At 37.2% G+C, this 25,308-nt stretch overlaps 26 non-coding genes across 26 annotated transcripts; all 26 read left to right on the top strand.

The window, feature by feature from the left end:
• The first annotated feature begins 543 nt into the window (after positions 1-543).
• On the top strand, positions 544-616 carry TRNAK-UUU (transfer RNA lysine (anticodon UUU)). The gene has a single exon. It is a non-coding gene; the product is annotated as a tRNA-Lys (tRNA).
• A 327-nt stretch (positions 617-943) lies between these two features.
• Positions 944-1,034, top strand: TRNAR-UCU (transfer RNA arginine (anticodon UCU)). The gene is given in 2 exon segments: positions 944-980; positions 999-1,034. It is a non-coding gene; the product is annotated as a tRNA-Arg (tRNA).
• Positions 1,035-2,553: 1,519 nt separating this feature from the next.
• TRNAK-UUU (transfer RNA lysine (anticodon UUU)) lies at positions 2,554-2,626 on the top strand. The gene has a single exon. It is a non-coding gene; the product is annotated as a tRNA-Lys (tRNA).
• A 326-nt stretch (positions 2,627-2,952) lies between these two features.
• Positions 2,953-3,043, top strand: TRNAR-UCU (transfer RNA arginine (anticodon UCU)). Its single transcript is given in 2 exon segments — positions 2,953-2,989; positions 3,008-3,043. It is a non-coding gene; the product is annotated as a tRNA-Arg (tRNA).
• A 1,518-nt stretch (positions 3,044-4,561) lies between these two features.
• On the top strand, positions 4,562-4,634 carry TRNAK-UUU (transfer RNA lysine (anticodon UUU)). The gene has a single exon. It is a non-coding gene; the product is annotated as a tRNA-Lys (tRNA).
• A 327-nt stretch (positions 4,635-4,961) lies between these two features.
• On the top strand, positions 4,962-5,052 carry TRNAR-UCU (transfer RNA arginine (anticodon UCU)). Its single transcript is given in 2 exon segments — positions 4,962-4,998; positions 5,017-5,052. It is a non-coding gene; the product is annotated as a tRNA-Arg (tRNA).
• Positions 5,053-6,571: 1,519 nt separating this feature from the next.
• TRNAK-UUU (transfer RNA lysine (anticodon UUU)) lies at positions 6,572-6,644 on the top strand. The gene has a single exon. It is a non-coding gene; the product is annotated as a tRNA-Lys (tRNA).
• A 326-nt stretch (positions 6,645-6,970) lies between these two features.
• Positions 6,971-7,061, top strand: TRNAR-UCU (transfer RNA arginine (anticodon UCU)). The gene is given in 2 exon segments: positions 6,971-7,007; positions 7,026-7,061. It is a non-coding gene; the product is annotated as a tRNA-Arg (tRNA).
• Positions 7,062-8,579: 1,518 nt separating this feature from the next.
• TRNAK-UUU (transfer RNA lysine (anticodon UUU)) lies at positions 8,580-8,652 on the top strand. Its single transcript has one exon. It is a non-coding gene; the product is annotated as a tRNA-Lys (tRNA).
• A 326-nt stretch (positions 8,653-8,978) lies between these two features.
• On the top strand, positions 8,979-9,069 carry TRNAR-UCU (transfer RNA arginine (anticodon UCU)). The gene is given in 2 exon segments: positions 8,979-9,015; positions 9,034-9,069. It is a non-coding gene; the product is annotated as a tRNA-Arg (tRNA).
• Positions 9,070-10,587: 1,518 nt separating this feature from the next.
• Positions 10,588-10,660, top strand: TRNAK-UUU (transfer RNA lysine (anticodon UUU)). Its single transcript has one exon. It is a non-coding gene; the product is annotated as a tRNA-Lys (tRNA).
• A 327-nt stretch (positions 10,661-10,987) lies between these two features.
• TRNAR-UCU (transfer RNA arginine (anticodon UCU)) lies at positions 10,988-11,078 on the top strand. Its single transcript is given in 2 exon segments — positions 10,988-11,024; positions 11,043-11,078. It is a non-coding gene; the product is annotated as a tRNA-Arg (tRNA).
• A 1,519-nt stretch (positions 11,079-12,597) lies between these two features.
• Positions 12,598-12,670, top strand: TRNAK-UUU (transfer RNA lysine (anticodon UUU)). Its single transcript has one exon. It is a non-coding gene; the product is annotated as a tRNA-Lys (tRNA).
• A 326-nt stretch (positions 12,671-12,996) lies between these two features.
• Positions 12,997-13,087, top strand: TRNAR-UCU (transfer RNA arginine (anticodon UCU)). Its single transcript is given in 2 exon segments — positions 12,997-13,033; positions 13,052-13,087. It is a non-coding gene; the product is annotated as a tRNA-Arg (tRNA).
• Positions 13,088-14,605: 1,518 nt separating this feature from the next.
• On the top strand, positions 14,606-14,678 carry TRNAK-UUU (transfer RNA lysine (anticodon UUU)). Its single transcript has one exon. It is a non-coding gene; the product is annotated as a tRNA-Lys (tRNA).
• A 327-nt stretch (positions 14,679-15,005) lies between these two features.
• TRNAR-UCU (transfer RNA arginine (anticodon UCU)) lies at positions 15,006-15,096 on the top strand. The gene is given in 2 exon segments: positions 15,006-15,042; positions 15,061-15,096. It is a non-coding gene; the product is annotated as a tRNA-Arg (tRNA).
• Positions 15,097-16,615: 1,519 nt separating this feature from the next.
• On the top strand, positions 16,616-16,688 carry TRNAK-UUU (transfer RNA lysine (anticodon UUU)). Its single transcript has one exon. It is a non-coding gene; the product is annotated as a tRNA-Lys (tRNA).
• Positions 16,689-17,015: 327 nt separating this feature from the next.
• Positions 17,016-17,106, top strand: TRNAR-UCU (transfer RNA arginine (anticodon UCU)). Its single transcript is given in 2 exon segments — positions 17,016-17,052; positions 17,071-17,106. It is a non-coding gene; the product is annotated as a tRNA-Arg (tRNA).
• A 1,519-nt stretch (positions 17,107-18,625) lies between these two features.
• Positions 18,626-18,698, top strand: TRNAK-UUU (transfer RNA lysine (anticodon UUU)). The gene has a single exon. It is a non-coding gene; the product is annotated as a tRNA-Lys (tRNA).
• A 327-nt stretch (positions 18,699-19,025) lies between these two features.
• Positions 19,026-19,116, top strand: TRNAR-UCU (transfer RNA arginine (anticodon UCU)). The gene is given in 2 exon segments: positions 19,026-19,062; positions 19,081-19,116. It is a non-coding gene; the product is annotated as a tRNA-Arg (tRNA).
• Positions 19,117-20,635: 1,519 nt separating this feature from the next.
• TRNAK-UUU (transfer RNA lysine (anticodon UUU)) lies at positions 20,636-20,708 on the top strand. The gene has a single exon. It is a non-coding gene; the product is annotated as a tRNA-Lys (tRNA).
• Positions 20,709-21,034: 326 nt separating this feature from the next.
• TRNAR-UCU (transfer RNA arginine (anticodon UCU)) lies at positions 21,035-21,125 on the top strand. Its single transcript is given in 2 exon segments — positions 21,035-21,071; positions 21,090-21,125. It is a non-coding gene; the product is annotated as a tRNA-Arg (tRNA).
• Positions 21,126-22,646: 1,521 nt separating this feature from the next.
• Positions 22,647-22,719, top strand: TRNAK-UUU (transfer RNA lysine (anticodon UUU)). The gene has a single exon. It is a non-coding gene; the product is annotated as a tRNA-Lys (tRNA).
• Positions 22,720-23,045: 326 nt separating this feature from the next.
• Positions 23,046-23,136, top strand: TRNAR-UCU (transfer RNA arginine (anticodon UCU)). Its single transcript is given in 2 exon segments — positions 23,046-23,082; positions 23,101-23,136. It is a non-coding gene; the product is annotated as a tRNA-Arg (tRNA).
• A 1,518-nt stretch (positions 23,137-24,654) lies between these two features.
• On the top strand, positions 24,655-24,727 carry TRNAK-UUU (transfer RNA lysine (anticodon UUU)). Its single transcript has one exon. It is a non-coding gene; the product is annotated as a tRNA-Lys (tRNA).
• A 327-nt stretch (positions 24,728-25,054) lies between these two features.
• On the top strand, positions 25,055-25,145 carry TRNAR-UCU (transfer RNA arginine (anticodon UCU)). The gene is given in 2 exon segments: positions 25,055-25,091; positions 25,110-25,145. It is a non-coding gene; the product is annotated as a tRNA-Arg (tRNA).
• The last annotated feature ends 163 nt before the right edge of the window (positions 25,146-25,308 follow it).

Below are 25,308 nucleotides of genomic sequence, written 5' to 3' on the forward strand. Positions count from 1 at the left end.
TCACCAGAAACATTTACCAAAATGGCAGTGAAAGAAAGTCTACTTAAACAGAGACTGTTTGCTTTGAAAACATTGCATAATCTATGCCCAAGAGGAAATTCCCAAAGAAACTGCTGAAAATGTATGTAATTTAGTAGGTAGTAATAGTATTTGGCACTTTATTGATTTCACAAGGTCATTTTAGACACATGATTTCTAAGTCAGCCGAAAATGAGATAGTACAAATTTAAGGATTTAAAATGGAGTACGTGTGCTGCTGAAATTTCAAATGCTTAACACCTTCAATGCTACAGGAGATTTTCCTCCTGTGCTGAATGATCTGTAAATCCATTGTTCATGACGAGCTCAGCTCGTCATAAGCACACGACAAGTGTACTGCACGACGAGCTGAGCTCGTCATGAGCATGGAAGGGGTTAAAACATCAATTTGTTATTAAACTCTACAAATTTGATTGCTAATATATGTAACCATATTAATACACAGAGTGTAGGTCAGTGTACGTCCACATTTGTTTAGCTGATTTTAAGACAGAGTATAGCAGAGCCTGGATAGCTCAGTCGGTAGAGCATCAGACTTTTAATCTGAGGGTCCAGGGTTCAAGTCCCTGTTCAGGCGGTTGCTTCCTTTAAAGAAAAATTACTCTAATTGGATGCTCTTTTTGTGTTCCCCTGCATGACGAATAAGATATTCCATTACTAAAATTGCAAAAACGTCTTTCATGGAGTTGTGAAATGCACATCTGCCTCATATATCATGTGCCATTTGACTAAACTTAAGACGTACGTAGACTTACCTAAGGTATCATGTAACTTGAGACGGTGAATATAATTTCCCCAATTCAATATTCCAAATAAATCCATGGTTATAGTATCAAATGAACTTTATAAAGCTGATCAACATTATTTCATTTCAGAATATCTCTGCACCTCATCAGAGTGTATTGGCTCTGTGGCGCAATGGATAGCGCATTGGACTTCTAGGTGAATGTAAAAAAGATATTCAAAGGTTGTGGGTTCGAATCCCACCAGAGTCAGTTTTATCCCTATTTATTTCATAACTGTTTAAAAGAGTAATAAACAGTGCATGCATGCTTCTGCTTCACCAAAAAGGGCAGTGAAAGGAAGTCTATTTTAAATAGATACTATTCAAATTACGCAATCTTTGCAGAAGAGGAAATTGGCAGCTGTACTTATGAAAATGTAATTTACTCAGAAGTAAGATTTTGGGCCCTTCCTTAATTTTACAATGTCAATAAAAACATATGACTTCTAAGTCAGCAAAAAAAATGAGATAGTAGCAATTTCAGGACTTACAATAGGGTTAAATTTACTGAAGAGATTTCAAATGCTTGAAGTACCAATTCATTATTATATTCCGCGTATTCAGTACTTAATACCGGCAACCATCTTAAGAAACGTAGTGATAGTTGGGACACTTCCAAATGTTGATAAGGTCATTTTGTGGAGCAACCTCTCCGAGCCTGGATAGCTCAGTCGGGAGAGCATCAGACTTTTAATCTGAGGGCCCAGGGTTCAAGTCCCTGTTCAGGCGGTTTGGTTAAAGAAAAGGTATATCAATTGCATACTCTTTTCAGGATCCAATGAATGGGGAGTCCTATTAGAGATGTTTCAAAAAAGTCTTAATCAAGTCATTACATACCCATCTGTCTTCTACATTCTTTGACAAGGGTTAAGAAGACTTACCCAAACTGTATCATGTAGTTTGACATGTTGATTATCTTTTACCCAATTCAATGTTCAAAATGTAAGGTAGTGTCCGATTAACTTGATAAAGTTGGTCAACAGCTGATAGGTCATCTTTTTATTTGTGAATCTCTGATCACCGTGTTGAATCAGGTCGGATCTCTAGTGCAATGGATAGCGGCTTGGAGTCCTAGACGAATGTAGCAAAAGCATTCAAAGGCTTTGTGTTCAAACACCAGCTGGGTCAATTTTATCCCTCCTCTTATTTTATAACTAATTGAAACAGTAACAAGCAATGCCTGCGTCTGCATCACCAGAAACATTTACCAACATGGCAGTGAAAGAAAGTCTACTTAAACAGAGACTGTTTGCTTTGAAAACATTGCATAATCTATGCCCAAGAGGAAATTCCCAAAGATACTGCTGATAATGTAATTTAGTAGGTAGTAATAGTATTTGGCACTTTATTGATTTCACAATGTCATTTTAGACACATGATTTCTAAGTCAGCCGAAAATGAGATAGTACAAATTTAAGGATTTAAAATGGAGTACGTGTGCTGCTGAAATTTCAAATGCTTAACACCTTCAATGCTACAGGAGATTTTCCTCCTGTGCTGAATGATCTGTAAATCCATTGTTCATGACGAGCTCAGCTCGTCATAAGCACACGACAAGTGTACTGCACGACGAGCTGAGCTCGTCATGAGCATGGAAGGGGTTAAAACATCAATTTGTTATTAAACTCTACAAATTTGATTGCTAATGTATGTAACCATATTAATACACAGAGTGTAGGTCAGTGTACGTCCACATTTGTTTAGCTGATTTTAAGACAGAGTATAGCAGAGCCTGGATAGCTCAGTCGGTAGAGCATCAGACTTTTAATCTGAGGAACCAGGGTTCAAGTCCCTGTTCAGGCGGGTGCTTCCTTTAAAGAAAAATTACTCTAATTGGATGCTCTTTTTGTGTTCCCCTGCATGACGAATAAGATATTCCATTACTAAAATTGCAAAAACGTCTTTCATGGAGTTGTGAAATGCACATCTGCCTCATATATCATGTGCCATTTGACTAAACTTAAGTCGTACGTAGATTTACCTAAGGTATCATGTAACTTGAGACGGTGAATATAATTTCCCAATTCAATATTCAAAATAAATCCATGGTTATAGTATCAAATGAACTTTATAAAGCTGATCAACATTATTTCATTTCAGAATATCTCTGCACCTCATCAGAGCGTATTGGCTCTGTGGCGCAATGGATAGCGCATTGGACTTCTAGCTGAATGAAAAAAAGATATTCAAAGGTTGTGGGTTCGAATCCCATCAGAGTCAGTTTTATCCCTATTTATTTCATAACTGTTTAAAAGAGTAATAAACAGTGCATGCATGCTTCTGCTTCACCAAAAAGGGCAGTGAAAGGAAGTCTATTTTAAATAGATACTATTCAAGTTACGCAATCTTTGCAGAAGAGGAAATTGGCAGCTGTACTTATGAAAATGTAATTTACTCAGAAGTAAGATTTTGGGCCCTTCCTTAATTTTACAATGTCAATAAAAACATATGAATTCTAAGTCAGCAAAAAAAATGAGATAGTAGCAATTTCAGGACTTACAATAAGGTTAAATTTACTGAAGAGATTTCAAATGCTTGAAGTACCAATTCATTATTATATTCCGCGTATTCAGTACTTAATACCGGCAACCATCTTAAGAAACGTAGTGATAGTTGGGACACTTCCAAATGTTGATAAGGTCATTTTGTGGAGCGATCTGTCCGAGCCTGGGTAGCTCAGTCGGGAGAGCATCAGACTTTTAATCTGAGGGCCCAGGGTTCTAGTCCCTGTTCAGGCGGCTTGGTTAAAGAAAAGGTATATCAATTGCATACTCTTTTCAGGATCCAATGAATGGGGAGTCCTATTAGAGATGTTTCAAAAAAGTCTTAATCAAGTCATTACATACCCATCTGTCTTCTACATTCTTTGACAAGGGTTAAGAAGACTTACCCAAACTGTATCATGTAGTTTGTTGATTATCTTTTACCCAGTTCAATGTTCAAAATGTAAGGTAGTGTCCGATTAACTTGATAAAGTTGGTCAACAGCTGATAGGTCATCTTTTTATTTGTGAATCTCTGATCACCGTGTTGAATCAGGTCGGATCTCTAGTGCAATGGATAGCGGCTTGGAGTCCTAGACGAATGTAGCAAAAGCATTCAAAGGCTTTGTGTTCAAACACCAGCTGGGTCAATTTTATCCCTCCTCTTATTTTATAACTAATTGAAACAGTAACAAGCAATGCCTGCGTCTGCATCACCAGAAACATTTACCAAAATGGCAGTGAAAGAAAGTCTACTTAAACAGAGACTGTTTGCTTTGAAAACATTGCATAATCTATGCCCAAGAGGAAATTCCCAAAGAAACTGCTGAAAATGTATGTAATTTAGTAGGTAGTAATAGTATTTGGCACTTTATTGATTTCACAAGGTCATTTTAGACACATGATTTCTAAGTCAGCCGAAAATGAGATAGTACAAATTTAAGGATTTAAAATGGAGTACGTGTGCTGCTGAAATTTCAAATGCTTAACACCTTCAATGCTACAGGAGATTTTCCTCCTGTGCTGAATGATCTGTAAATCCATTGTTCATGACGAGCTCAGCTCGTCATAAGCACACGACAAGTGTACTGCACGACGAGCTGAGCTCGTCATGAGCATGGAAGGGGTTAAAACATCAATTTGTTATTAAACTCTACAAATTTGATTGCTAATATATGTAACCATATTAATACACAGAGTGTAGGTCAGTGTACGTCCACATTTGTTTAGCTGATTTTAAGACAGAGTATAGCAGAGCCTGGATAGCTCAGTCGGTAGAGCATCAGACTTTTAATCTGAGGGTCCAGGGTTCAAGTCCCTGTTCAGGCGGTTGCTTCCTTTAAAGAAAAATTACTCTAATTGGATGCTCTTTTTGTGTTCCCCTGCATGACGAATAAGATATTCCATTACTAAAATTGCAAAAACGTCTTTCATGGAGTTGTGAAATGCACATCTGCCTCATATATCATGTGCCATTTGACTAAACTTAAGACGTACGTAGACTTACCTAAGGTATCATGTAACTTGAGACGGTGAATATAATTTCCCCAATTCAATATTCCAAATAAATCCATGGTTATAGTATCAAATGAACTTTATAAAGCTGATCAACATTATTTCATTTCAGAATATCTCTGCACCTCATCAGAGTGTATTGGCTCTGTGGCGCAATGGATAGCGCATTGGACTTCTAGGTGAATGTAAAAAAGATATTCAAAGGTTGTGGGTTCGAATCCCACCAGAGTCAGTTTTATCCCTATTTATTTCATAACTGTTTAAAAGAGTAATAAACAGTGCATGCATGCTTCTGCTTCACCAAAAAGGGCAGTGAAAGGAAGTCTATTTTAAATAGATACTATTCAAATTACGCAATCTTTGCAGAAGAGGAAATTGGCAGCTGTACTTATGAAAATGTAATTTACTCAGAAGTAAGATTTTGGGCCCTTCCTTAATTTTACAATGTCAATAAAAACATATGACTTCTAAGTCAGCAAAAAAAATGAGATAGTAGCAATTTCAGGACTTATAATAGGGTTAAATTTACTGAAGAGATTTCAAATGCTTGAAGTACCAATTCATTATTATATTCCGCGTATTCAGTACTTAATACCGGCAACCATCTTAAGAAACGTAGTGATAGTTGGGACACTTCCAAATGTTGATAAGGTCATTTTGTGGAGCAACCTCTCCGAGCCTGGATAGCTCAGTCGGGAGAGCATCAGACTTTTAATCTGAGGGCCCAGGGTTCAAGTCCCTGTTCAGGCGGTTTGGTTAAAGAAAAGGTATATCAATTGCATACTCTTTTCAGGATCCAATGAATGGGGAGTCCTATTAGAGATGTTTCAAAAAAGTCTTAATCAAGTCATTACATACCCATCTGTCTTCTACATTCTTTGACAAGGGTTAAGAAGACTTACCCAAACTGTATCATGTAGTTTGACATGTTGATTATCTTTTACCCAATTCAATGTTCAAAATGTAAGGTAGTGTCCGATTAACTTGATAAAGTTGGTCAACAGCTGATAGGTCATCTTTTTATTTGTGAATCTCTGATCACCGTGTTGAATCAGGTCGGATCTCTAGTGCAATGGATAGCGGCTTGGAGTCCTAGACGAATGTAGCAAAAGCATTCAAAGGCTTTGTGTTCAAACACCAGCTGGGTCAATTTTATCCCTCCTCTTATTTTATAACTAATTGAAACAGTAACAAGCAATGCCTGCGTCTGCATCACCAGAAACATTTACCAACATGGCAGTGAAAGAAAGTCTACTTAAACAGAGACTGTTTGCTTTGAAAACATTGCATAATCTATGCCCAAGAGGAAATTCCCAAAGATACTGCTGATAATGTAATTTAGTAGGTAGTAATAGTATTTGGCACTTTATTGATTTCACAATGTCATTTTAGACACATGATTTCTAAGTCAGCCGAAAATGAGATAGTCCAAATTTCAGGATTTAAAATGGATTACGTGTGCTGCTGAAATTTCAAATGCTTAACACCTTCAATGCTACAGGAGTTTTTCCTCCTGTGCTGAATGATCTGTAAATCCATTGTTCATGACGAGCTCAGCTCGTCATAAGCACACGACAAGTGTACTGCACGACGAGCTGAGCTCGTCATGAGCATGGAAGGGGTTAAAACATCAATTTGTTATTAAACTCTACAAATTTGATTGCTAATGTATGTAACCATATTAATACACAGAGTGTAGGTCAGTGTACGTCCACATTTGTTTAGCTGATTTTAAGACAGAGTATAGCAGAGCCTGGATAGCTCAGTCGGTAGAGCATCAGACTTTTAATCTGAGGAACCAGGGTTCAAGTCCCTGTTCAGGCGGGTGCTTCCTTTAAAGAAAAATTACTCTAATTGGATGCTCTTTTTGTGTTCCCCTGCATGACGAATAAGATATTCCATTACTAAAATTGCAAAAACGTCTTTCATGGAGTTGTGAAATGCACATCTGCCTCATATATCATGTGCCATTTGACTAAACTTAAGTCGTACGTAGATTTACCTAAGGTATCATGTAACTTGAGACGGTGAATATAATTTCCCAATTCAATATTCAAAATAAATCCATGGTTATAGTATCAAATGAACTTTATAAAGCTGATCAACATTATTTCATTTCAGAATATCTCTGCACCTCATCAGAGCGTATTGGCTCTGTGGCGCAATGGATAGCGCATTGGACTTCTAGGTGAATGAAAAAAAGATATTCAAAGGTTGTGGGTTCGAATCCCACCAGAGTCAATTTTATCCCTATTTATTTCATAACTGTTTAAAAGAGTAATAAACAGTGCATGCATGCTTCTGCTTCACCAAAAAGGGCAGTGAAAGGAAGTCTATTTTAAATAGATACTATTCAAGTTACGCAATCTTTGCAGAAGAGGAAATTGGCAGCTGTACTTATGAAAATGTAATTTACTCAGAAGTAAGATTTTGGGCCCTTCCTTAATTTTACAATGTCAATAAAAACATATGAATTCTAATTTAGCAAAAAAAATGAGATAGTAGCAATTTCAGGACTTACAATAAGGTTAAATTTACTGAAGAGATTTCAAATGCTTGAAGTACCAATTCATTATTATATTCCGCGTATTCAGTACTTAATACCGGCAACCATCTTAAGAAACGTAGTGATAGTTGGGACACTTCCAAATGTTGACAAGGTCATTTTGTGGAGCGATCTGTCCGAGCCTGGGTAGCTCAGTCGGGAGAGCATCAGACTTTTAATCTGAGGGCCCAGGGTTCTAGTCCCTGTTCAGGCGGCTTGGTTAAAGAAAAGGTATATCAATTGCATACTCTTTTCAGGATCCAATGAATGGGGAGTCCTATTAGAGATGTTTCAAAAAAGTCTTAATCAAGTCATTACATACCCATCTGTCTTCTACATTCTTTGACAAGGGTTAAGAAGACTTACCCAAACTGTATCATGTAGTTTGTTGATTATCTTTTACCCAGTTCAATGTTCAAAATGTAAGGTAGTGTCCGATTAACTTGATAAAGTTGGTCAACAGCTGATAGGTCATCTTTTTATTTGTGAATCTCTGATCACCGTGTTGAATCAGGTCGGATCTCTAGTGCAATGGATAGCGGCTTGGAGTCCTAGACGAATGTAGCAAAAGCATTCAAAGGCTTTGTGTTCAAACACCAGCTGGGTCAATTTTATCCCTCCTCTTATTTTATAACTAATTGAAACAGTAACAAGCAATGCCTGCGTCTGCATCACCAGAAACATTTACCAAAATGGCAGTGAAAGAAAGTCTACTTAAACAGAGACTGTTTGCTTTGAAAACATTGCATAATCTATGCCCAAGAGGAAATTCCCAAAGATACTGCTGAAAATGTATGTAATTTAGTAGGTAGTAATAGTATTTGGCACTTTATTGATTTCACAATGTCATTTTAGACACATGATTTCTAAGTCAGCCGAAAATGAGATAGTCCAAATTTCAGGATTTAAAATGGATTACGTGTGCTGCTGAAATTTCAAATGCTTAACACCTTCAATGCTACAGGAGATTTTCCTCCTGTGCTGAATGATCTGTAAATCCATTGTTCATGACGAGCTCAGCTCGTCATAAGCACACGACAAGTGTACTGCACGACGAGCTGAGCTCGTCATGAGCATGGAAGGGGTTAAAACATCAATTTGTTATTAAACTCTACAAATTTGATTGCTAATGTATGTAACCATATTAATACACAGAGTGTAGGTCAGTGTACGTCCACATTTGTTTAGCTGATTTTAAGACAGAGTATAGCAGAGCCTGGATAGCTCAGTCGGTAGAGCATCAGACTTTTAATCTGAGGAACCAGGGTTCAAGTCCCTGTTCAGGCGGGTGCTTCCTTTAAAGAAAAATTACTCTAATTGGATGCTCTTTTTGTGTTCCCCTGCATGACGAATAAGATATTCCATTACTAAAATTGCAAAAACGTCTTTCATGGAGTTGTGAAATGCACATCTGCCTCATATATCATGTGCCATTTGACTAAACTTAAGTCGTACGTAGATTTACCTAAGGTATCATGTAACTTGAGACGGTGAATATAATTTCCCAATTCAATATTCAAAATAAATCCATGGTTATAGTATCAAATGAACTTTATAAAGCTGATCAACATTATTTCATTTCAGAATATCTCTGCACCTCATCAGAGCGTATTGGCTCTGTGGCGCAATGGATAGCGCATTGGACTTCTAGGTGAATGAAAAAAAGATATTCAAAGGTTGTGGGTTCGAATCCCACCAGAGTCAATTTTATCCCTATTTATTTCATAACTGTTTAAAAGAGTAATAAACAGTGCATGCATGCTTCTGCTTCACCAAAAAGGGCAGTGAAAGGAAGTCTATTTTAAATAGATACTATTCAAGTTACGCAATCTTTGCAGAAGAGGAAATTGGCAGCTGTACTTATGAAAATGTAATTTACTCAGAAGTAAGATTTTGGGCCCTTCCTTAATTTTACAATGTCAATAAAAACATATGAATTCTAAGTCAGCAAAAAAAATGAGATAGTAGCAATTTCAGGACTTACAATAAGGTTAAATTTACTGAAGAGATTTCAAATGCTTGAAGTACCAATTCATTATTATATTCCGCGTATTCAGTACTTAATACCGGCAACCATCTTAAGAAACGTAGTGATAGTTGGGACACTTCCAAATGTTGACAAGGTCATTTTGTGGAGCGATCTGTCCGAGCCTGGGTAGCTCAGTCGGGAGAGCATCAGACTTTTAATCTGAGGGCCCAGGGTTCTAGTCCCTGTTCAGGCGGCTTGGTTAAAGAAAAGGTATATCAATTGCATACTCTTTTCAGGATCCAATGAATGGGGAGTCCTATTAGAGATGTTTCAAAAAAGTCTTAATCAAGTCATTACATACCCATCTGTCTTCTACATTCTTTGACAAGGGTTAAGAAGACTTACCCAAACTGTATCATGTAGTTTGTTGATTATCTTTTACCCAGTTCAATGTTCAAAATGTAAGGTAGTGTCCGATTAACTTGATAAAGTTGGTCAACAGCTGATAGGTCATCTTTTTATTTGTGAATCTCTGATCACCGTGTTGAATCAGGTCGGATCTCTAGTGCAATGGATAGCGGCTTGGAGTCCTAGACGAATGTAGCAAAAGCATTCAAAGGCTTTGTGTTCAAACACCAGCTGGGTCAATTTTATCCCTCCTCTTATTTTATAACTAATTGAAACAGTAACAAGCAATGCCTGCGTCTGCATCACCAGAAACATTTACCAAAATGGCAGTGAAAGAAAGTCTACTTAAACAGAGACTGTTTGCTTTGAAAACATTGCATAATCTATGCCCAAGAGGAAATTCCCAAAGATACTGCTGAAAATGTATGTAATTTAGTAGGTAGTAATAGTATTTGGCACTTTATTGATTTCACAATGTCATTTTAGACACATGATTTCTAAGTCAGCCGAAAATGAGATAGTCCAAATTTCAGGATTTAAAATGGATTACGTGTGCTGCTGAAATTTCAAATGCTTAACACCTTCAATGCTACAGGAGATTTTCCTCCTGTGCTGAATGATCTGTAAATCCATTGTTCATGACGAGCTCAGCTCGTCATAAGCACACGACAAGAGTACTGCACGACGAGCTGAGCTCGTCATGAGCATGGAAGGGGTTAAAACATCAATTTGTTATTAAACTCTACAAATTTGATTGCTAATATATGTAACCATATTAATACACAGAGTGTAGGTCAGTGTACGTCCACATTTGTTTAGCTGATTTTAAGACAGAGTATAGCAGAGCCTGGATAGCTCAGTCGGTAGAGCATCAGACTTTTAATCTGAGGGTCCAGGGTTCAAGTCCCTGTTCAGGCGGGTGCTTCCTTTAAAGAAAAATTACTCTAATTGGATGCTCTTTTTGTGTTCCCCTGCATGACGAATAAGATATTCCATTACTAAAATTGCAAAAACGTCTTTCATGGAGTTGTGAAATGCACATCTGCCTCATATATCATGTGCCATTTGACTAAACTTAAGTCGTACGTAGATTTACCTAAGGTATCATGTAACTTGAGACGGTGAATATAATTTCCCCAATTCAATATTCAAAATAAATCCATGGTTATAGTATCAAATGAACTTTATAAAGCTGATCAACATTATTTCATTTCAGAATATCTCTGCACCTCCTCAGAGCGTATTGGCTCTGTGGCGCAATGGATAGCGCATTGGACTTCTAGGTGAATGTAAAAAAGATATTCAAAGGTTGTGGGTTCGAATCCCACCAGAGTCAGTTTTATCCCTATTTATTTCATAACTGTTTAAAAGAGTAATAAACAGTGCATGCATGCTTCTGCTTCACCAAAAAGGGCAGTGAAAGGAAGTCTATTTTAAATAGATACTATTCAAGTTACGCAATCTTTGCAGAAGAGGAAATTGGCAGCTGTACTTATGAAAATGTAATTTACTCAGAAGTAAGATTTTGGGCCCTTCCTTAATTTTACAATGTCAATAAAAACATATGAATTCTAAGTCAGCAAAAAAAATGAGATAGTAGCAATTTCAGGACTTACAATAAGGTTACATTTACTGAAGAGATTTCAAATGCTTGAAGTACCAATTCATTATTATATTCCGCATATTCAGTACTTAATACCGGCAACCATCTTAAGAAACGTAGTGATAGTTGGGACACTTCCAAATGTTGATAAGGTCATTTTGTGGAGCGACCTCTCCGAGCCTGGATAGCTCAGTCGGGAGAGCATCAGACTTTTAATCTGAGGGCCCAGGGTTCAAGTCCCTGTTCAGGCGGCTTGGTTAAAGAAAAGGTATGTCAATTGCATACTCTTTTCAGGATCCAATGAATGGGGAGTCCTATTAGAGATGTTTCAAAAAAGTCTTAATCAAGTCATTACATACCCATCTGTCTTCTACATTCTTTGACAAGGGTTAAGAAGACTTACCCAAACTGTATCATGTAGTTTGACATGTTGATTATCTTTTACCCAATTCAATGTTCAAAATGTAAGGTAGTGTCCGATTAACTTGATAAAGTTGGTCAACAGCTGATAGGTCATCTTTTTATTTGTGAATCTCTGATCACCGTGTTGAATCAGGTCGGATCTCTAGTGCAATGGATAGCGGCTTGGAGTCCTAGACGAATGTAGCAAAAGCATTCAAAGGCTTTGTGTTCAAACACCAGCTGGGTCAATTTTATCCCTCCTCTTATTTTATAACTAATTGAAACAGTAACAAGCAATGCCTGCGTCTGCATCACCAGAAACATTTACCAACATGGCAGTGAAAGAAAGTCTACTTAAACAGAGACTGTTTGCTTTGAAAACATTGCATAATCTATGCCCAAGAGGAAATTCCCAAAGATACTGCTGATAATGTAATTTAGTAGGTAGTAATAGTATTTGGCACTTTATTGATTTCACAATGTCATTTTAGACACATGATTTCTAAGTCAGCCGAAAATGAGATAGTACAAATTTCAGGATTTAAAATGGATTACGTGTGCTGCTGAAATTTCAAATGCTTAACACCTTCAATGCTACAGGAGATTTTCCTCCTGTGCTGAATGATCTGTAAATCCATTGTTCATGACGAGCTCAGCTCGTCATAAGCACACGACAAGTGTACTGCACGACGAGCTGAGCTCGTCATGAGCATGGAAGGGGTTAAAACATCAATTTGTTATTAAACTCTACAAATTTGATTGCTAATGTATGTAACCATATTAATACACAGAGTGTAGGTCAGTGTACGTCCACATTTGTTTAGCTGATTTTAAGACAGAGTATAGCAGAGCCTGGATAGCTCAGTCGGTAGAGCATCAGACTTTTAATCTGAGGAACCAGGGTTCAAGTCCCTGTTCAGGCGGGTGCTTCCTTTAAAGAAAAATTACTCTAATTGGATGCTCTTTTTGTGTTCCCCTGCATGACGAATAAGATATTCCATTACTAAAATTGCAAAAACGTCTTTCATGGAGTTGTGAAATGCACATCTGCCTCATATATCATGTGCCATTTGACTAAACTTAAGTCGTACGTAGATTTACCTAAGGTATCATGTAACTTGAGACGGTGAATATAATTTCCCAATTCAATATTCAAAATAAATCCATGGTTATAGTATCAAATGAACTTTATAAAGCTGATCAACATTATTTCATTTCAGAATATCTCTGCACCTCATCAGAGCGTATTGGCTCTGTGGCGCAATGGATAGCGCATTGGACTTCTAGGTGAATGAAAAAAAGATATTCAAAGGTTGTGGGTTCGAATCCCACCAGAGTCAGTTTTATCCCTATTTATTTCATAACTGTTTAAAAGAGTAATAAACAGTGCATGCATGCTTCTGCTTCACCAAAAAGGGCAGTGAAAGGAAGTCTATTTTAAATAGATACTATTCAAGTTACGCAATCTTTGCAGAAGAGGAAATTGGCAGCTGTACTTATGAAAATGTAATTTACTCAGAAGTAAGATTTTGGGCCCTTCCTTAATTTTACAATGTCAATAAAAACATATGAATTCTAAGTCAGCAAAAAAAATGAGATAGTAGCAATTTCAGGACTTACAATAAGGTTAAATTTACTGAAGAGATTTCAAATGCTTGAAGTACCAATTCATTATTATATTCCGCGTATTCAGTACTTAATACCGGCAACCATCTTAAAAAACGTAGTGATAGTTGGGACACTTCCAAATGTTGATAAGGTCATTTTGTGGAGCGATCTGTCCGAGCCTGGGTAGCTCAGTCGGGAGAGCATCAGACTTTTAATCTGAGGGCCCAGGGTTCTAGTCCCTGTTCAGGCGGCTTGGTTAAAGAAAAGGTATATCAATTGTATACTCTTTTCAGGATCCAATGAATGGGGAGTCCTATTAGAGATGTTTCAAAAAAGTCTTAATCAAGTCATTACATACCCATCTGTCTTCTACATTCTTTGACAAGGGTTAAGAAGACTTACCCAAACTGTATCATGTAGTTTGTTGATTATCTTTTACCCAGTTCAATGTTCAAAATGTAAGGTAGTGTCCGATTAACTTGATAAAGTTGGTCAACAGCTGATAGGTCATCTTTTTATTTGTGAATCTCTGATCACCGTGTTGAATCAGGTCGGATCTCTAGTGCAATGGATAGCGGCTTGGAGTCCTAGACGAATGTAGCAAAAGCATTCAAAGGCTTTGTGTTCAAACACCAGCTGGGTCAATTTTATCCCTCCTCTTATTTTATAACTAATTGAAACAGTAACAAGCAATGCCTGCGTCTGCATCACCAGAAACATTTACCAAAATGGCAGTGAAAGAAAGTCTACTTAAACAGAGACTGTTTGCTTTGAAAACATTGCATAATCTATGCCCAAGAGGAAATTCCCAAAGATACTGCTGAAAATGTATGTAATTTAGTAGGTAGTAATAGTATTTGGCACTTTATTGATTTCACAATGTCATTTTAGACACATGATTTCTAAGTCAGCCGAAAATGAGATAGTCCAAATTTCAGGATTTAAAATGGATTACGTGTGCTGCTGAAATTTCAAATGCTTAACACCTTCAATGCTACAGGAGATTTTCCTCCTGTGCTGAATGATCTGTAAATCCATTGTTCATGACGAGCTCAGCTCGTCATAAGCACACGACAAGTGTACTGCACGACGAGCTGAGCTCGTCATGAGCATGGAAGGGGTTAAAACATCAATTTGTTATTAAACTCTACAAATTTGATTGCTAATATATGTAACCATATTAATACACAGAGTGTAGGTCAGTGTACGTCCACATTTGTTTAGCTGATTTTAAGACAGAGTATAGCAGAGCCTGGATAGCTCAGTCGGTAGAGCATCAGACTTTTAATCTGAGGGTCCAGGGTTCAAGTCCCTGTTCAGGCGGGTGCTTCCTTTAAAGAAAAATTACTCTAATTGGATGCTCTTTTTGTGTTCCCCTGCATGACGAATAAGATATTCCATTACTAAAATTGCAAAAACGTCTTTCATGGAGTTGTGAAATGCACATCTGCCTCATATATCATGTGCCATTTGACTAAACTTAAGTCGTACGTAGATTTACCTAAGGTATCATGTAACTTGAGACGGTGAATATAATTTCCCCAATTCAATATTCCAAATAAATCCATGGTTATAGTATCAAATGAACTTTATAAAGCTGATCAACATTATTTCATTTCAGAATATCTCTGCACCTCATCAGAGTGTATTGGCTCTGTGGCGCAATGGATAGCGCATTGGACTTCTAGGTGAATGTCAAAAAGATATTCAAAGGTTGTGGGTTTGAATCCCACCAGAGTCAGTTTTATCCCTATTTATTTCATAACTGTTTAAAAGAGTAATAAACAGTGCATGCATGCTTCTGCTTCACCAAAAAGGGCAGTGAAAGGAAGTCTATTTTAAATAGATACTATTCAAATTACGCAATCTTTGCAGAAGAGGAAATTGGCAGCTGTACTTATGAAAATGTAATTTACTCAGAAGTAAGATTTTGGGCCCTTCCTTAATTTTACAATGTCAATAAAAACATATGACTTCTAAGTCAGCAAAAAAAATGAGATAGTAGCAATTTCAGGACTTACAATAGGGTTAAATTTACTGAAGAGATTTCAAATGCTTGAAGTACCAATTCATTATTATATTCCGCGTATTCAGTACTTAATACCGGCAACCATCTTAAGAAACGTAGCGATAGTTGGGACACTTCCAAATGTTGATAAGGTCATTTTGTGGAGCGACCTCTCCGAGCCTGGATAGCTCAGTCGGGAGAGCATCAGACTTTTAATCTGAGGGCCCAGGGTTCAAGTCCCTGTTCAGGCGGTTTGGTTAAAGAAAAGGTATATCAATTGCATACTCTTTTCAGGATCCAATGAATGGGGAGTCCTATTAGAGATGTTTCAAAAAAGTCTTAATCAAGTCATTACATACCCATCTGTCTTCTACATTCTTTGACAAGGGTTAAGAAGACTTACCCAAACTGTATCATGTAGTTTGACATGTTGATTATCTTTTACCCAATTCAATGTTCAAAATGTAAGGTAGTGTCCGATTAACTTGATAAAGTTGGTCAACAGCTGATAGGTCATCTTTTTATTTGTGAATCTCTGATCACCGTGTTGAATCAGGTCGGATCTCTAGTGCAATGGATAGCGGCTTGGAGTCCTAGACGAATGTAGCAAAAGCATTCAAAGGCTTTGTGTTCAAACACCAGCTGGGTCAATTTTATCCCTCCTCTTATTTTATAACTAATTGAAACAGTAACAAGCAATGCCTGCGTCTGCATCACCAGAAACATTTACCAACATGGCAGTGAAAGAAAGTCTACTTAAACAGAGACTGTTTGCTTTGAAAACATTGCATAATCTATGCCCAAGAGGAAATTCCCAAAGATACTGCTGATAATGTAATTTAGTAGGTAGTAATAGTATTTGGCACTTTATTGATTTCACAATGTCATTTTAGACACATGATTTCTAAGTCAGCCGAAAATGAGATAGTCCAAATTTCAGGATTTAAAATGGATTACGTGTGCTGCTGAAATTTCAAATGCTTAACACCTTCAATGCTACAGGAGATTTTCCTCCTGTGCTGAATGATCTGTAAATCCATTGTTCATGACGAGCTCAGCTCGTCATAAGCACACGACAAGTGTACTGCACGACGAGCTGAGCTCGTCATGAGCATGGAAGGGGTTAAAACATCAATTTGTTATTAAACTCTACAAATTTGATTGCTAATATATGTAACCATATTAATACACAGAGTGTAGGTCAGTGTACGTCCACATTTGTTTAGCTGATTTTAAGACAGAGTATAGCAGAGCCTGGATAGCTCAGTCGGTAGAGCATCAGACTTTTAATCTGAGGGTCCAGGGTTCAAGTCCCTGTTCAGGCGGGTGCTTCCTTTAAAGAAAAATTACTCTAATTGGATGCTCTTTTTGTGTTCCCCTGCATGACGAATAAGATATTCCATTACTAAAATTGCAAAAACGTCTTTCATGGAGTTGTGAAATGCACATCTGCCTCATATATCATGTGCCATTTGACTAAACTTAAGTCGTACGTAGATTTACCTAAGGTATCATGTAACTTGAGACGGTGAATATAATTTCCCCAATTCAATATTCAAAATAAATCCATGGTTATAGTATCAAATGAACTTTATAAAGCTGATCAACATTATTTCATTTCAGAATATCTCTGCACCTCCTCAGAGCGTATTGGCTCTGTGGCGCAATGGATAGCGCATTGGACTTCTAGGTGAATGTAAAAAAGATATTCAAAGGTTGTGGGTTCGAATCCCACCAGAGTCAGTTTTATCCCTATTTATTTCATAACTGTTTAAAAGAGTAATAAACAGTGCATGCATGCTTCTGCTTCACCAAAAAGGGCAGTGAAAGGAAGTCTATTTTAAATAGATACTATTCAAATTACGCAATCTTTTCAGAAGAGGAAATTGGCAGCTGTACTTATGAAAATGTAATTTACTCAGAAGTAAGATTTTGGGCCCTTCCTTAATTTTACAATGTCAATAAAAACATATGAATTCTAAGTCAGCAAAAAAAATGAGATAGTAGCAATTTCAGGACTTACAATAAGGTTAAATTTACTGAAGAGATTTCAAATGCTTGAAGTACCAATTCATTATTATATTCCGCATATTCAGTACTTAATACCGGCAACCATCTTAAGAAACGTAGTGATAGTTGGGACACTTCCAAATGTTGATAAGGTCATTTTGTGGAGCGACCTCTCCGAGCCTGGATAGCTCAGTCGGGAGAGCATCAGACTTTTAATCTGAGGGCCCAGGGTTCAAGTCCCTGTTCAGGCGGCTTGGTTAAAGAAAAGGTATGTCAATTGCATACTCTTTTCAGGATCCAATGAATGGGGAGTCCTATTAGAGATGTTTCAAAAAAGTCTTAATCAAGTCATTACATACCCATCTGTCTTCTACATTCTTTGACAAGGGTTAAGAAGACTTACCCAAACTGTATCATGTAGTTTGACATGTTGATTATCTTTTACCCAATTCAATGTTCAAAATGTAAGGTAGTGTCAGATTAACTTGATAAAGTTGGTCAACAGCTGATAGGTCATCTTTTTATTTGTGAATCTCTGATCACCGTGTTGAATCAGGTCGGATCTCTAGTGCAATGGATAGCGGCTTGGAGTCCTAGACGAATGTAGCAAAAGCATTCAAAGGCTTTGTGTTCAAACACCAGCTGGGTCAATTTTATCCCTCCTCTTATTTTATAACTAATTGAAACAGTAACAAGCAATGCCTGCGTCTGCATCACCAGAAACATTTACCAACATGGCAGTGAAAGAAAGTCTACTTAAACAGAGACTGTTTGCTTTGAAAACATTGCATAATCTATGCCCAAGAGGAAATTCCCAAAGATACTGCTGATAATGTAATTTAGTAGGTAGTAATAGTATTTGGCACTTTATTGATTTCACAATGTCATTTTAGACACATGATTTCTAAGTCAGCCGAAAATGAGATAGTACAAATTTCAGGATTTAAAATGGATTACGTGTGCTGCTGAAATTTCAAATGCTTAACACCTTCAATGCTACAGGAGATTTTCCTCCTGTGCTGAATGATCTGTAAATCCATTGTTCATGACGAGCTCAGCTCGTCATAAGCACACGACAAGTGTACTGCACGACGAGCTGAGCTCGTCATGAGCATGGAAGGGGTTAAAACATCAATTTGTTATTAAACTCTACAAATTTGATTGCTAATGTATGTAACCATATTAATACACAGAGTGTAGGTCAGTGTACGTCCACATTTGTTTAGCTGATTTTAAGACAGAGTATAGCAGAGCCTGGATAGCTCAGTCGGTAGAGCATCAGACTTTTAATCTGAGGGTCCAGGGTTCAAGTCCCTGTTCAGGCGGGTGCTTCCTTTAAAGAAAAATTACTCTAATTGGATGCTCTTTTTGTGTTCCCCTGCATGACGAATAAGATATTCCATTACTAAAATTGCAAAAACGTCTTTCATGGAGTTGTGAAATGCACATCTGCCTCATATATCATGTGCCATTTGACTAAACTTAAGTCGTACGTAGATTTACCTAAGGTATCATGTAACTTGAGACGGTGAATATAATTTCCCCAATTCAATATTCAAAATAAATCCATGGTTATAGTATCAAATGAACTTTATAAAGCTGATCAACATTATTTCATTTCAGAATATCTCTGCACCTCCTCAGAGCGTATTGGCTCTGTGGCGCAATGGATAGCGCATTGGACTTCTAGGTGAATGTAAAAAAGATATTCAAAGGTTGTGGGTTCGAATCCCACCAGAGTCAGTTTTATCCCTATTTATTTCATAACTGTTTAAAAGAGTAATAAACAGTGCATGCATGCTTCTGCTTCACCAAAAAGGGCAGTGAAAGGAAGTCTATTTTAAATAGATACTATTCAAATTACGCAATCTTTTCAGAAGAGGAAATTGGCAGCTGTACTTATGAAAATGTAATTTACTCAGAAGTAAGATTTTGGGCCCTTCCTTAATTTTACAATGTCAATAAAAACATATGAATTCTAAGTCAGCAAAAAAAATGAGATAGTAGCAATTTCAGGACTTACAATAAGGTTAAATTTACTGAAGAGATTTCAAATGCTTGAAGTACCAATTCATTATTATATTCCGCATATTCAGTACTTAATACCGGCAACCATCTTAAGAAACGTAGTGATAGTTGGGACACTTCCAAATGTTGATAAGGTCATTTTGTGGAGCGACCTCTCCGAGCCTGGATAGCTCAGTCGGGAGAGCATCAGACTTTTAATCTGAGGGCCCAGGGTTCAAGTCCCTGTTCAGGCGGCTTGGTTAAAGAAAAGGTATGTCAATTGCATACTCTTTTCAGGATCCAATGAATGGGGAGTCCTATTAGAGATGTTTCAAAAAAGTCTTAATCAAGTCATTACATACCCATCTGTCTTCTACATTCTTTGACAAGGGTTAAGAAGACTTACCCAAACTGTATCATGTAGTTTGACATGTTGATTATCTTTTACCCAATTCAATGTTCAAAATGTAAGGTAGTGTCAGATTAACTTGATAAAGTTGGTCAACAGCTGATAGGTCATCTTTTTATTTGTGAATCTCTGATCACCGTGTTGAATCAGGTCGGATCTCTAGTGCAATGGATAGCGGCTTGGAGTCCTAGACGAATGTAGCAAAAGCATTCAAAGGCTTTGTGTTCAAACACCAGCTGGGTCAATTTTATCCCTCCTCTTATTTTATAACTAATTGAAACAGTAACAAGCAATGCCTGCGTCTGCATCACCAGAAACATTTACCAACATGGCAGTGAAAGAAAGTCTACTTAAACAGAGACTGTTTGCTTTGAAAACATTGCATAATCTATGCCCAAGAGGAAATTCCCAAAGATACTGCTGATAATGTAATTTAGTAGGTAGTAATAGTATTTGGCACTTTATTGATTTCACAATGTCATTTTAGACACATGATTTCTAAGTCAGCCGAAAATGAGATAGTACAAATTTCAGGATTTAAAATGGATTACGTGTGCTGCTGAAATTTCAAATGCTTAACACCTTCAATGCTACAGGAGATTTTCCTCCTGTGCTGAATGATCTGTAAATCCATTGTTCATGACGAGCTCAGCTCGTCATAAGCACACGACAAGTGTACTGCACGACGAGCTGAGCTCGTCATGAGCATGGAAGGGGTTAAAACATCAATTTGTTATTAAACTCTACAAATTTGATTGCTAATGTATGTAACCATATTAATACACAGAGTGTAGGTCAGTGTACGTCCACATTTGTTTAGCTGATTTTAAGACAGAGTATAGCAGAGCCTGGATAGCTCAGTCGGTAGAGCATCAGACTTTTAATCTGAGGGTCCAGGGTTCAAGTCCCTGTTCAGGCGGGTGCTTCCTTTAAAGAAAAATTACTCTAATTGGATGCTCTTTTTGTGTTCCCCTGCATGACGAATAAGATATTCCATTACTAAAATTGCAAAAACGTCTTTCATGGAGTTGTGAAATGCACATCTGCCTCATATATCATGTGCCATTTGACTAAACTTAAGTCGTACGTAGATTTACCTAAGGTATCATGTAACTTGAGACGGTGAATATAATTTCCCAATTCAATATTCAAAATAAATCCATGGTTATAGTATCAAATGAACTTTATAAAGCTGATCAACATTATTTCATTTCAGAATATCTCTGCACCTCCTCAGAGCGTATTGGCTCTGTGGCGCAATGGATAGCGCATTGGACTTCTAGGTGAATGTAAAAAAGATATTCAAAGGTTGTGGGTTCGAATCCCACCAGAGTCAGTTTTATCCCTATTTATTTCATAACTGTTTAAAAGAGTAATAAACAGTGCATGCATGCTTCTGCTTCACCAAAAAGGGCAGTGAAAGGAAGTCTATTTTAAATAGATACTATTCAAGTTACGCAATCTTTGCAGAAGAGGAAATTGGCAGCTGTACTTATGAAAATGTAATTTACTCAGAAGTAAGATTTTGGGCCCTTCCTTAATTTTACAATGTCAATAAAAACATATGAATTCTAAGTCAGCAAAAAAAATGAGATAGTAGCAATTTCAGGACTTACAATAAGGTTAAATTTACTGAAGAGATTTCAAATGCTTGAAGTACCAATTCATTATTATATTCCGCATATTCAGTACTTAATACCGGCAACCATCTTAAGAAACGTAGTGATAGTTGGGACACTTCCAAATGTTGATAAGGTCATTTTGTGGAGCAACCTCTCCGAGCCTGGATAGCTCAGTCGGGAGAGCATCAGACTTTTAATCTGAGGGCCCAGGGTTCAAGTCCCTGTTCAGGCGGCTTGGTTAAAGAAAAGGTATGTCAATTGCATACTCTTTTCAGGATCCAATGAATGGGGAGTCCTATTAGAGATGTTTCAAAAAAGTCTTAATCAAGTCATTACATACCCATCTGTCTTCTACATTCTTTGACAAGGGTTAAGAAGACTTACCCAAACTGTATCATGTAGTTTGACATGTTGATTATCTTTTACCCAATTCAATGTTCAAAATGTAAGGTAGTGTCCGATTAACTTGATAAAGTTGGTCAACAGCTGATAGGTCATCTTTTTATTTGTGAATCTCTGATCACCGTGTTGAATCAGGTCGGATCTCTAGTGCAATGGATAGCGGCTTGGAGTCCTAGACGAATGTAGCAAAAGCATTCAAAGGCTTTGTGTTCAAACACCAGCTGGGTCAATTTTATCCCTCCTCTTATTTTATAACTAATTGAAACAGTAACAAGCAATGCCTGCGTCTGCATCACCAGAAACATTTACCAACATGGCAGTGAAAGAAAGTCTACTTAAACAGAGACTGTGTTTGCTTTGAAAACATTGCATAATCTATGCCCAAGAGGAAATTCCCAAAGATACTGCTGATAATGTAATTTAGTAGGTAGTAATAGTATTTGGCACTTTATTGATTTCACAATGTCATTTTAGACACATGATTTCTAAGTCAGCCGAAAATGAGATAGTCCAAATTTCAGGATTTAAAATGGATTACGTGTGCTGCTGAAATTTCAAATGCTTAACACCTTCAATGCTACAGGAGATTTTCCTCCTGTGCTGAATGATCTGTAAATCCATTGTTCATGACGAGCTCAGCTCGTCATAAGCACACGACAAGTGTACTGCACGACGAGCTGAGCTCGTCATGAGCATGGAAGGGGTTAAAACATCAATTTGTTATTAAACTCTACAAATTTGATTGCTAATGTATGTAACCATATTAATACACAGAGTGTAGGTCAGTGTACGTCCACATTTGTTTAGCTGATTTTAAGACAGAGTATAGCAGAGCCTGGATAGCTCAGTCGGTAGAGCATCAGACTTTTAATCTGAGGAACCAGGGTTCAAGTCCCTGTTCAGGCGGGTGCTTCCTTTAAAGAAAAATTACTCTAATTGGATGCTCTTTTTGTGTTCCCCTGCATGACGAATAAGATATTCCATTACTAAAATTGCAAAAACGTCTTTCATGGAGTTGTGAAATGCACATCTGCCTCATATATCATGTGCCATTTGACTAAACTTGAGTCGTACGTAGATTTACCTAAGGTATCATGTAACTTGAGACGGTGAATATAATTTCCCAATTCAATATTCAAAATAAATCCATGGTTATAGTATCAAATGAACTTTATAAAGCTGATCAACATTATTTCATTTCAGAAAATCTCTGCACCTCATCAGAGCGTATTGGCTCTGTGGCGCAATGGATAGCGCATTGGACTTCTAGGTGAATGAAAAAAAGATATTCAAAGGTTGTGGGTTCGAATCCCACCAGAGTCAGTTTTATCCCTATTTATTTCATAACTGTTTAAAAGAGTAATAAACAGTGCATGCATGCTTCTGCTTCACCAAAAAGGGCAGTGAAAGGAAGTCTATTTTAAATAGATACTATTCAAGTTACGCAATCTTTGCAGAAGAGGAAATTGGCAGCTGTACTTATGAAAATGTAATTTACTCAGAAGTAAGATTTTGGGCCCTTACTTAATTTTACAATGTCAATAAAAACATATGAATTCTAAGTCAGCAAAAAAAATGAGATAGTAGCAATTTCAGGACTTACAATAAGGTTAAATTTACTGAAGAGATTTCAAATGCTTGAAGTACCAATTCATTATTATATTCCGCGTATTCAGTACTTAATACCGGCAACCATCTTAACAAACGTAGTGATAGTTGGGACACTTCCAAATGTTGATAAGGTCATTTTGTGGAGCGATCTGTCCGAGCCTGGGTAGCTCAGTCGGGAGACCATCAGACTTTTAATCTGAGGGCCCAGGGTTCTAGTCCCTGTTCAGGCGGCTTGGTTAAAGAAAAGGTATATCAATTGCATACTCTTTTCAGGATCCAATGAATGGGGAGTCCTATTAGAGATGTTTCAAAAAAGTCTTAATCAAGTCATTACATACCCATCTGTCTTCTACATTCTTTGACAAGGGTTAAGAAGACTTACCCAAACTGTATCATGTAGTTTGTTGATTATCTTTTACCCAGTTCAATGTTCAAAATGTAAGGTAGTGTCCGATTAACTTGATAAAGTTGGTCAACAGCTGATAGGTCATCTTTTTATTTGTGAATCTCTGATCACCGTGTTGAATCAGGTCGGATCTCTAGTGCAATGGATAGCGGCTTGGAGTCCTAGACGAATGTAGCAAAAGCATTCAAAGGCTTTGTGTTCAAACACCAGCTGGGTCAATTTTATCCCTCCTCTTATTTTATAACTAATTGAAACAGTAACAAGCAATGCCTGCGTCTGCATCACCAGAAACATTTACCAAAATGGCAGTGAAAGAAAGTCTACTTAAACAGAGACTGTTTGCTTTGAAAACATTGCATAATCTATGCCCAAGAGGAAATTCCCAAAGATACTGCTGAAAATGTATGTAATTTAGTAGGTAGTAATAGTATTTGGCACTTTATTGATTTCACAATGTCATTTTAGACACATGATTTCTAAGTCAGCCGAAAATGAGATAGTCCAAATTTCAGGATTTAAAATGGATTACGTGTGCTGCTGAAATTTCAAATGCTTAACACCTTCAATGCTACAGGAGATTTTCCTCCTGTGCTGAATGATCTGTAAATCCATTGTTCATGACGAGCTCAGCTCGTCATAAGCACACGACAAGTGTACTGCACGACGAGCTGAGCTCGTCATGAGCATGGAAGGGGTTAAAACATCAATTTGTTATTAAACTCTACAAATTTGATTGCTAATATATGTAACCATATTAATACACAGAGTGTAGGTCAGTGTACGTCCACATTTGTTTAGCTGATTTTAAGACAGAGTATAGCAAAGCCTGGATAGCTCAGTCGGTAGAGCATCAGACTTTTAATCTGAGGGTCCAGGGTTCAAGTCCCTGTTCAGGCGGGTGCTTCCTTTAAAGAAAAATTACTCTAATTGGATGCTCTTTTTGTGTTCCCCTGCATGACGAATAAGATATTCCATTACTAAAATTGCAAAAACGTCTTTCATGGAGTTGTGAAATGCACATCTGCCTCATATATCATGTGCCATTTGACTAAACTTAAGTCGTACGTAGATTTACCTAAGGTATCATGTAACTTGAGACGGTGAATATAATTTCCCCAATTCAATATTCAAAATAAATCCATGGTTATAGTATCAAATGAACTTTATAAAGCTGATCAACATTATTTCATTTCAGAATATCTCTGCACCTCCTCAGAGCGTATTGGCTCTGTGGCGCAATGGATAGCGCATTGGACTTCTAGGTGAATGTAAAAAAGATATTCAAAGGTTGTGGGTTCGAATCCCACCAGAGTCAGTTTTATCCCTATTTATTTCATAACTGTTTAAAAGAGTAATAAACAGTGCATGCATGCTTCTGCTTCACCAAAAAGGGCAGTGAAAGGAAGTCTATTTTAAATAGATACTATTCAAGTTACGCAATCTTTGCAGAAGAGGAAATTGGCAGCTGTACTTATGAA

This window comes from Lissotriton helveticus, chromosome 1_1 (genome assembly GCF_964261635.1).
Source record: "Lissotriton helveticus chromosome 1_1, aLisHel1.1, whole genome shotgun sequence".
NCBI lineage: Eukaryota > Metazoa > Chordata > Amphibia > Caudata > Salamandridae > Lissotriton > Lissotriton helveticus.